Source organism: Mus pahari, chromosome 12 (genome assembly GCF_900095145.1).
Source record: "Mus pahari chromosome 12, PAHARI_EIJ_v1.1, whole genome shotgun sequence".
Lineage (NCBI taxonomy): Eukaryota > Metazoa > Chordata > Mammalia > Rodentia > Muridae > Mus > Mus pahari.
Window position 1 is genome coordinate 15,387,200 of NC_034601.1, and position 11,038 is coordinate 15,398,237.

Sequence of the window (11,038 nt, forward strand, 5' to 3'; positions counted from 1 at the left end):
CTCAAACACCGGGAAAGAGTGAACGGAAAGTGATACAAGGCCTTTCAAAGCCTAATGGTGCACTCTCTCCAGCAAGGCTGAGCCACCCACACCTCCCTGAACAGTTCCAACAACTGGGGACCAAGTGCTCAAACGCCTGGGACTAGGGGGGCCACTTTTTGTTAATACTACCATACCAAAAAAACCCTAAAATCAGACAGACTGGCCCCACATCTTAGTTTGCCACTTAATTGCTATGTAACTGGTATAAGATACTTAACCTCAGTAGGTTAAGTTGTCTTATCTTAGCCTCGTCTATCTACTTGCCTTCTAATACAAACACACACACACACACACACACGCACACACATACACACAAATGTAATGTATGACAATAATAATTGTACTTGTCAAAAGTTATTGTGAATATTAAGTATAAATACATGGGAAGCATTTAAACAGAATGTTCACTGCTCAGTTGAACAGCAACTATGATCATAGTTGTCATTCTGATGAAGAGATCAAATTGTCTCACTGTGGTGTCTAAACTTTCCTCTTAGTACCACTTTCATTGTGTCCCATAAGTTTGTATATGCTGTGTAATAAATTTCATTGAATTCTAGAAAATTTTTAATTTCTTTTCTTTATTTCTGAATAAATCTTAGTACTCCACATTCTTCTTGACAGTTTTATAGCTATAGTAAGTTTCAGAGAAATATAAATTAAGAGAATTTATATCTAAAGAAAGGCTAAATTTAAGTATGCCATACATAATGCTAATTAGACTGTTTCTCCCTTTCAGCAGTCATTAATTGCCTGTAGGTATTCATCTAGGGGAGAGATTTGTGAGACTACATTGTTCAGGTCTTATTTAGGGAACCATATTGTTGCTATTTCATGGTACAGATTCTTTGTCATATATAGAGAACAAAATCTTGCAGCATGTCTTCTAGTCCTCTGCCTTTTACAATCCTACACACACACACACACACACACACACACACACACACACACACACCCTTCCACAATGTCCCTATAACATTAGGTGTAAAGAGTAGAATGTTATGACAGTTGTTCTCTGCACTTTGATCAGTTGTGAAATTGTGTAATCGTCTTTATCTGCTGAGGAAAAATAAAGACTTCTTTGATAAGGAATGCTGTCACACCTACACCTATAAGGATTTAGACTGTACTGAAAAATTCTAAGGTTGGTGAAAGTGGAAGTTGTAAGTTTTCCCCTAAGCTTCAAGGCCTGGTCAGCCATGGGGAGTGGGTTAGGTTTATAGTACCAACCAGGCATGAAGTCCCTCATATTGAGCAGGCCTTACATCCAATTATATAGCTGTTGGTTACCCCCAAGATATAAGTGGCACTGTTGAACCTTTGAGGATATTTTGCCATGAACGTCATTATTTTAGTTCACAGGTGCCACAGTCTGGGTAGGACTATTGACAGGTTTTTCTCCCTTGGTAGTTTTGCATAGCATCTTCCAATACTCTATGAGCTAATCTTGAGACAGAAAGCTTCCAGATCAGATCCAGTTTAATTCTTCCAAATCCCAGGTCAGAACTGAGTAGTGTCTTCAGTAAGAGGTACTTCCTTCAAATTCTAGGAAGCAACCAAGGACAACAGCAATAACCTGTACTGTTTGGGGGATTTCCCAGATTCTTATCAGTAACAATTCTCAGACCTAGTATTGGGAATTTTGTTAAATAATCTATGCCTCCTGGAAAGAGGCACAAGTAATATAACTTCATTTTCAAAAAATCCTATACATACATTAAATATGTATGTTTACATACACACTATATATAATCTTAGATAAATAGAAAACATATGGATTCCTTATGAGTTTTTTTCCCACTTCCTGAGTGTGATTTATCCCTCCCTCTATCTTTGCCTTGGTTTCCCCCACACTGAACTCACTTTAGTCTTTCCTTTCTGCAGTCAACTGAAGTAAACCTAAATAGAGCAAGGTAGGTACAATTTTCTGTTTATGGACCATTGCACAAGACACTTAGTGCCACCTTGTGATAAAACTGTAGTAATACAAGAGAGGAAAAGAGATTGTCCCAAAGTGCCATTCAAAGAAAATAATGAATCTCTTTAGCACTAAGTAAAAATAGTATCATAATAAAAATAAAATTGCTCCCCCTTTTGTGGCCCTTCCCCTTGCATTAAATGAAAGAGATCTAGCTTACTACAAAAACAGAAACAAGTGAAGTCAAAATTAGCAAAGGAGAGAGAGCTGACGGCAGAGAGGAAGACCACCCTTAGAATCACAGCAACAGCCTGAACACAAAACAAATACAGGCCCAATCTCCAGGACACAGTCATTACGCTCTAACCTTTGTCCAGCTCTAGTCCACTTCCTTTCCTCTGCTTTCTTCTCTGCTTCTATCATGGTCCTCATATCCTGTCCAACTTCTGTTCCCAGGACACAAGTACCTAGTAATCCTGGTGGGTAGACTCCGATGTGTGCCATAAATGAACCCTGAAAGAGTATGGGCACCCGCTGGCATGAAGGACCTGATCTCAGGGGGGAGGACTTGGAATTCTGGGAGAGCCACAGGAAGATGTGAGGAACAGCTACCACTATTTGACTCTTAATGTCTATGTTTCCTCTCTCCTTCCCAAATAACTGCTTTTAGCTGGGAAATGGTGAAACTCATTCTGTTACTCCCTCTGGAATCCCAGGATTCAAGATACTAAATAATACACACTACATCTTTTCACACTTTTTGATAATTAAAGTCTAAAAAAAATTGATACGAACAAAAATAAATAATCCAGCACTAGCTGATTAACTCAGTTTTACTAATAAATGAAAGGAAGTTTTTCTTTTTTTTCATTTTTTTATTATTATTATTTTCTTTATTTACATTACAAATGCTATCCCGAAAGTTCCCTATACCCCCCCCCTGCCGCCCCTGCTCCCCTACCCACCCACTCCCACTACTTGGCCCAGACCTTCCCTTGTGCTGGGTCATATAAAGTTTGCAAGACCAAGGGGCCTCTCTTCTGCTACATATGTAGCTAGAGACACAAGCTCAGGGGATACTGGTTAGTTCATATTGTTGTTCCACCTACAGGGTTGCAGCCCCCTTAGACTGAAAGGAAGTTTTTCTACGAGTACTATTTCTTCATTGCTTCTATTTAAGTACATGTTATGAGAGTATATGTTCTTTATTGTTTTACTATAATTATGTTCCTTTGTTTCTCTCTCTCTCTCTCTCTCTCTCTCTCTCTCTCTCTCTCTCTCTCTCTCTCTTGCATTATTCTGGGAAATCCATAAACCTAAAGGTATGTTGTCTCTATTTTAATTGTTTCCAAAAGGATTGGAGCTATTATGAGTGATGGAGATTCAGGAAAAAAAAATGTTTCAAAGAAGAAATATCCATGAAAAGAAATAGAAAGAGGGGTGGAAGGATGGCCCAGTGGTTAAGAGCATTGCTGTCTTACAGAGGACTTGAGTTCAGTTCCTAGCACCTAAATCAGGTGGCTCACAACCACCTGTAACTCCAGCTCTAGAAGGAGCCAGCACCTCTGGTCCTCACAGGCACCTGCATTCACGTGCACTCACCTACAGACACCCATAAACATGCAAAGAAGTAGAAAAAGATTATTCATCATAAATCAGCAAAAGATTTTTATGGGAAATGCTGATAAATGACAAATTTATTCCCTGCCCTCTTTCCTTAACCACTTTCCATGTAGCAGTTGGGAACCTAAATGCTTGTCTCCACAGATTCCCTTGATGGTTGCTTCTAGCAAATGTTATAAGACTTATTTCTGAAGTAGGACATAAGCAGAGTTAGTAAAATGTTTTTAGAAATATTTCTGCTCTTAGAAAAAGAAAGTTAAACCAATATTGCATCTTTTCCTTCTACCTGCTTTAGATCATAGATCAAGACTTAACAAGTAAAGAAACAAGATATTCAAAAGTCATGCTAGCATTATTGAGCCCTGGTCCAGTACTAAGAATGTCTTATTATGAGGTTTTAAAAAACAAGCTGTAATGAGTACATTCTTTCTTATTCTGATGCCATGTCCAATATTATCCATAATACAATGACAAACTGAATTTCAAAGCAACCTAATAGTGGAATATTTCTGAGTCTAAAATCTAGAGCTGTTTCAAGCACCATGTGCTCATATTTCCCAAGGAAACCTTGAACTTATGAAAATCTTTATAAGTTACTTTTCTCTTGATATAATAAAATACCATGCCAAAGGCTTAAGCTTAAGGAAGAAAGAATTGCCTCAGAGCTTCAGTGAGATAAGAATCTATACTAGTAGGTGGGAGGAGTTGGAGGCTGATAGAACACATCTGCAGCCATGAGTAACAAAGCAGAGAGCAAATCAAATAAAATGAGAGTGGGGACTTTCAAAGCTTACCCCAAGTGGCTCACATCTTTCATGAAGACTGAACTACCCCCAAAAAGCTACACCAGTGGGAATCAAGCATTCAAATACCCTAACCTTTGGGGAACACATCTCATTTAAACAGCCACATAGCCCTAGCTCACTAACAGCATGTAGATTTAATGCTAAGCAGGGATTAGACTAGTTTAGGTATGAAGTATCTCCTCATTTTGATTTTGGAAAACACACAGTATGCCTGTCAAGGAAATTTCACTCAAATCAGTAGGATGAGAGGTAATATGAAGGGGGAATTCAGGAAAACATTTTTCCATGAGAGAGAGAGAGAGAGAGCTGGAGAACAATTCAGAAGGAAAGAGAAATGAAAAACAGTAAGAGTTAGAAATATTGTTTAGAAAAAGGAAAGAAATGAGACTTTGATTACACTTTCTGTTATAGAGTAAAATTAATACAAACTATATTCTGTTTGTGGTGTAACTATTGACTTTGAAGCTTCTGTAGAGCAAAGGAATTCATCAGCCGTGTTACAAGGAAGGAGGAATCTTTGCCATCTGAGAATTGATATTCAGAATATATTATCCCTTAGATTTTAGGAAAATTAAAATAACTTTGGAATTTTGTCTTATGCCAGTCAGGATAGTCAAAACCAAGAAAACAATTGACAACAAAAGCTAGTTGGGATACACAGAAAGGGAGACCCTTATACAATGCCACTGGAAATCAGTGTGGAGAATTCTCAAAAAGGTGAAAATAGATCTACCATACGGCCCATGTATACTTCCCCTTGGCATATGCCTAAGGGACTCAAAGGCCTGTCCCACAGAGACTTGAATGGCAGTGAACATTGCTAGTGTATGAACAATAGCCAGGGACTGGAAATAACATAAATGTCTTTCAGTTCATGAAAGGATAGTGAAAACGTGCTCCATATACACCACAGAATACTCGTCGCCGTAAAGAAAAATGAAATTTGCGAGTAAACAGAAGAAACTAGGACATATTATACTGAGGTAACATACACGCAGAAAAACAAACAGCACATGTACTCTCTCAGATGCAGTTCACAGCTCCAAATCTTCAGATGTGTACATATAACTTGCAGTAACCACAGAAACCAGGAAAATAACAAGGACCATAGAGGAGAGAGGAAGCTCTAGAGGGGGAATAGCAGGATATGGGTAATATGAAAGGGGAATTTGGGAACACATTTTTTTCATGGCAGGGGGTGGGGGTTGGAGAACAATACAGAAGGAAAGAGAAATGAGAAACAGTAAGGATGCTTGAAAACTTATAAGGAATCATAATGTTATATTTACCTTAAATGACACATAATACATTTCTCTCTCTCTCTCTCTCTCTCTCTCTCTCTCTCTCTCTNTNTNTGTGTGTGTGTGTGTGTGTGTGTGTGTGTCTGTCTGTCTGTCTGTCTGTCTGTCTGTCTCTGTGTGTCTTTGTGTCTTTGTTTGTATGTTTGTGTGTGTATCTGTGTTTGTGTGTGATGATGATGATGACTCATACCACTTGGGATGATAATACTCCTCATAAGAGGTCAATAACAGGCATGAGAAAGCTCCCTTTGGGTCATTGGTCAGGAGTGTCTAAGAGACACCTCCAAACAACTGCTAATATAGGGGATAATTTAGTCTTTCCCAAGCTTGAGCCACCTCTGATTGGTTATTCTTTGCTTCTTCTCTTGCTTTCTCTTTGGCCTGTACTTGTGGGCAAGCTTAAGTAGCTGAGTAGCTGTTTGCCTGTCTAGGGCCTGGGTGAACTGGTTAATGGCAGGAGGAACTTGAGGCCACTTATAGAGGATGGCTCTTTGCAGCTGCAGCCTGATGTAGCAGGGCCATTTGACTAAGTGTGTTAGATCTCTTTTGGGCTGGATGTTCTGCCCAATGCCGAAGTTTTGGGGCCTTTTCTCAAACGAAGGATTGACCACCCTTTTGGCCTCCTGTTTCTTGACAATAGCAGAAGCCGGGACCACCTTTTTCCCCTTGGCCTTTTTTCCTTTGGGTATCTTGCTCAGCTAGTGGAGAGAGAAAGAAGAGGGAATTGTGGGTGATCCAATTTTAACTATTTTTTTTTTAAAGATTGCTTTGTTGTTGTTTTTTCTAAACAGATACAAAAGCTGAAGAGAGCAAATGACCATCTTATTCTTTTTGTGATATGAACTAAGGACTACTATATCACTATTACATGCTTGGTTTGGTCTAAATATTGACATGTAATAATTAGAGTCAAGTAAGTGATAACAAGTTTCCAAGATAAAACATAGACTCAAAACTTTTAACCTCATATGAGAATCAGCTTCTCTTAAATCCCTAAAACTTGGTAGAAATTTCCTTGAGAGAGCTGAAAACAAAGGAAAAATTTCTCACAGAAACCTTAGCAAATATCAAAAGACCTTGAGTCAAGACTTCAGGAGGGAGGCAGATCTCTTTGAGTTCTACACCAGCCTGGACTACACAGTAAGTTCCATGAGAGCCAGAACTATGTAGTAAGACCCTGTCACAAATTAAAAAACAAAAAAACACTCTTCTGGTGGGATTCTGGAAGACCACTCAGGAATGGTCAAGCCTGTAACAATGGCAGTTGGTATTGGCTCTAAATGTAAATGTCACTTTTATTGCCTCAGATGAAGGAATAAGATGAGAGCCATACCCAAGCTTTATGAACACATGGCTTGGGATGAGCCCAGGGTATTTCTATATAACTTTCCCTAGGCCTAGGCCTGGAAGCGTCTAGCTTCCATACAATCTAATCTTCTGCAAATGAGAATCTTGAAGGCTTCAGCTCCCAACCTCCATCTGCTAACCTAGCTCTAGAATGTTTCAGCCTCTGAGAATTAGTGCTGAATAAGCTCATTCTTTCTAGCTTTTTCTGAACTCTGGTTGACTGGTTCAACTAAGTTGTTCTGGCTCAAACTTCTCCCCAAGCTGACTGATTCAAATTGGCTTCTCTCAGCTTCTGGCTGAATTGCTCTGTTTGGAAAGACTGCTTCTGAACTTCACAAACCGAACTGATCACCAATGAACTCAAGTGACTCTCTCTCCCTCTCTACTCTTTAAGTAGTCTCTTTATCCTTGTCCTCATGAAAGTTGAGCATATCCCATCTTTGACCCATTCTGTTAAATCTGTCTCTGGTTCATTTCTTTGTCTGCTCCTCAATTAGGTATCACTGTTTGCGGTTAAAGGTGTGTATGAGATTATAGAGACGTATCTATATCCTAGCCGGAGGGATTTGTGTGTGGCATGTCTGCATCCAGATCATATCTTTTGGTATGATCCTCTACCAGAGCAGCCGCGTTGCTAGATTAAAATTCCTCTACAATTGGTAATGATTTCTATTCTTCTTGAAGATCTTTTCAGTTCTTTTTTGCTTTCTTCCTGGAAAACAACAGAGTCCCTCAACAGAAAAGCAAAAAAATATATATATATATATACATGGAGCCTTACCTTCCTCCATAAGGATGTTCTTACTCCATTCTGGAACTGGATGTGACTTAAGCACTGAAACTTTAGCATGATATTCATAAGGTTCAAGATTGTGGGCCCTCCTACTAGGAACTCCAACAAAATATGAAAATGCAAACAAATCTGCCCCAGCTGACAGGATGCCAAACTGTGGAGTTGTTCTACTACACCCACTGCCACCAAGGGCCTCAATACCTGTTGCATAATTTTATCTGTACAAATGAAAACAGAAATTATGTTACATCTTTGCAAATTAAAATGAGAAACTAAAAGTTAAAACAAAGTTCCAATCCTAGGGAAATCTGGGGCTTGTGAAGATATAGTTCAAGGTACATTGTTCTGTTGAGAACTGGATTCCTCAGCTGCAGAGTTGTTCCAGGTTTAGGGTGGTGTAGCTCATTTTCTAGTTCCCAAACGGTGGTGCTGTTGGGAAGCATGCAGAACATTTAGAAGATGGCATGTCATTGGAGGAAGTGCTTCAAATTCTGTTTCCTGTATGAATGCAATGTAACTAGCCAGACTCCTAGTCCTGCTACCATGCCTTCCCTACCTGCTGGCACATACAAACACACACACACACACACACACACACACACACACACTGCTTGTTATGAAGAACTGTTCCTTCGCTGGAGTTATGAGTAAAACAAACCCTTTCTCTTTTAAGTTGCTTTTATTAGACACTTTTATCACAAAAATAACTAAGGCAGATAGCATGAAGATCTCATAGATGAACCTGCTGGAGATACTGGCTGGAAGCCCTTCCCAAGCTTTTGGATGAGACCAATAAAGAAAGAGACCTTGAAGTTTAAGCCCATGTACTTTCACAGTTAACTTTTTAGACAGTCTCATCGACTACATGGCTATATGCCTTATTGTTCAGATCTGCAGAGGACATTCTAGACACACACATTCTTTACCAGAGCTACTTCCAAAGTAGGTCATAAAAATGTAACTTAGGAGGGATCCTTAAGTTAGAGTTCCTTCCCCCCACCCTCACTTCCTTTTTCTCACCTCTTTCTTTCCCCAATCTCTTGGTAAAGAAATCTAAGAAAACACAGTTATACAGTGGGAAAAACTAAATAATACTGTTCAATACCTGAATATGGAAGTAGATTCAATAAAGAAAAGACAAACCGAGGGAATTCTGATAATTAGAGATAACCAGATGGTGAGAGGCAAGCACAAGAACATAAGCAACAGAAACCAAGGTTACTTGGCATCATCAGAACCCAGTTCTCCCACCATAGCAAGTGCTAGATACCCCATCACATTGGAAAAGCAAGATTCTGATTTAAAAATCACTTCTCATGATGAGATTCGCAGGAGATGGGAGCAGGGGGTGGGAAGGAAGAGGAGACTGCCACAGGCAGTTCTGCTATAGAGCTGGGGATGAGATTTAGGGATTATATCTGGAGAAGAGAGCTCTGCTTATTTTCTAAGCAAAGTAATGGTAGTCCCACAGAGATCCTAAACTCACCTGTGATAACACACAAGCCTGTGCACACACTCACACACACACACACACACACACACACACACACACACACACACACACAAAAGGCATAGGGCCTGGATCAGCCTTGGCTGTATGTGATGTAAGTTCTTGGCTTTGGACTTGAGGTGCAGAGGCCCTTCCCACCCCCACAAGGATGACCAGTTTTTTATCATGTGAGACTGAGGCTTGCTGAATCCTTTCCTTCAGTCTTGCCATGACTTGTCTTTCTAAGAATAGAAATGAGCTGGTCTGCCTTTGGCTCAGGTTGTTCTGGGAGTGGTTGTTCCCCAACCAGGGAATGGCATTGGTTACTCCTTGAAGTCTTCATAATGAGGAACCACATGACCTCTATCAGCCAGCTACAAAAGGTCAAGTGTGTCTCAAACTCATCAGGCCTCCAAGGCAATGCCTACTGATACATCCAACTTTAGTGATGGCTGATATTTGAGCCTGCTAGAATAGGGGCATGTGCTTCTTGTTAGCCTACATGTATGCAAAAAAATGTACAAGGCCTACTTAATGTTCAGTGTTGGTTCCTAATACCCACATCTAGGCACATGGAAGGGGTGCATGTAGGAATTCTTTAGTTTTAAAGGAATACCTTCCAAAGCCCTGACAAAGGCTGGCCTAACACCCCAACAGGTCTGCATACAATGGCCCTTTTTGCCACCAGATGGTCAGGCATCTAGTCCAAGTCTCCTCTGAGTAGATGTCCTCACTGGTGAAGGGGTCTCTTTCTTCCAGGAAAAGCTGAATGCAAATACTGATGACCCACCAAGTCACTGGTGCCCACTGCATATCTGCTCTGACCTGCTAAGATCTCAGCCTCATGCTTGCTTTCTAGTCTATATCATGTTTATGGATCAGAGAGAGTGGTCCCTTTTTATTGTACACGAGACAAAGGGAAGTAGTGATTGTCCCAGCTCTTTAACTTTTACACTTTGCAACTTTGTCCAGAGGAAAAATATTTGTATTGTGTTTATGGCTTCTGTTTAATGAAGTTTCATCATCAGGGATTGTGAGGAGCGGGTGTGGCTGTGGCCCCAAGATGGCGCCCGGGACTGCCGCCAAGTCTTACAACTGACACCTGATTTCCTCATATCCCTCAAGATAGCCACATACATTGAGCTGCATTTGCGCAGATGCACTAAGACATAAGATCTAATGATGTGACGAATGTAGTCCTGAGCCAATGAACTGGACCTACGTGGACTGGGGTGATGGGGAGTGGACTAGAGGGTATAAAAGGGGATGGTGGAGAGAGGTCGTGGCATTCTTTTTCCTGCACATTGTTAAGTTCCTGAATAAACTGCTTTGAGAAGGACATCGGTTTCGTCATTTCTTTTCTGCTGGTCAGAGATGGTAGCGACAAGGGATCATCCTGCCTGGAGCCCATGTTGCTATACTGCTCAGAGTGGGAAGTGGGGGGACTATCTATGCACATGAGAACTAAGAAGCTGTCTGTAGACTGACTGACTAGAACTGCAGGACTGTGCCAGGTCCAGAGACTAAGTATCTAACCTAGGTTAGCCCCACCAATCTTCCAATAGCTATCACTTGCCCATCTCTGCATCAGGACTAACATCCCACAACAGATAGATTTTTAAGCATCAACACAAGGACGGAAACTCCATCCTAGAAAAACTAAGAAACTAATCTTTCAACAAACCTAAAAGAAGACAGCCACAAGAACATGCCAACTTT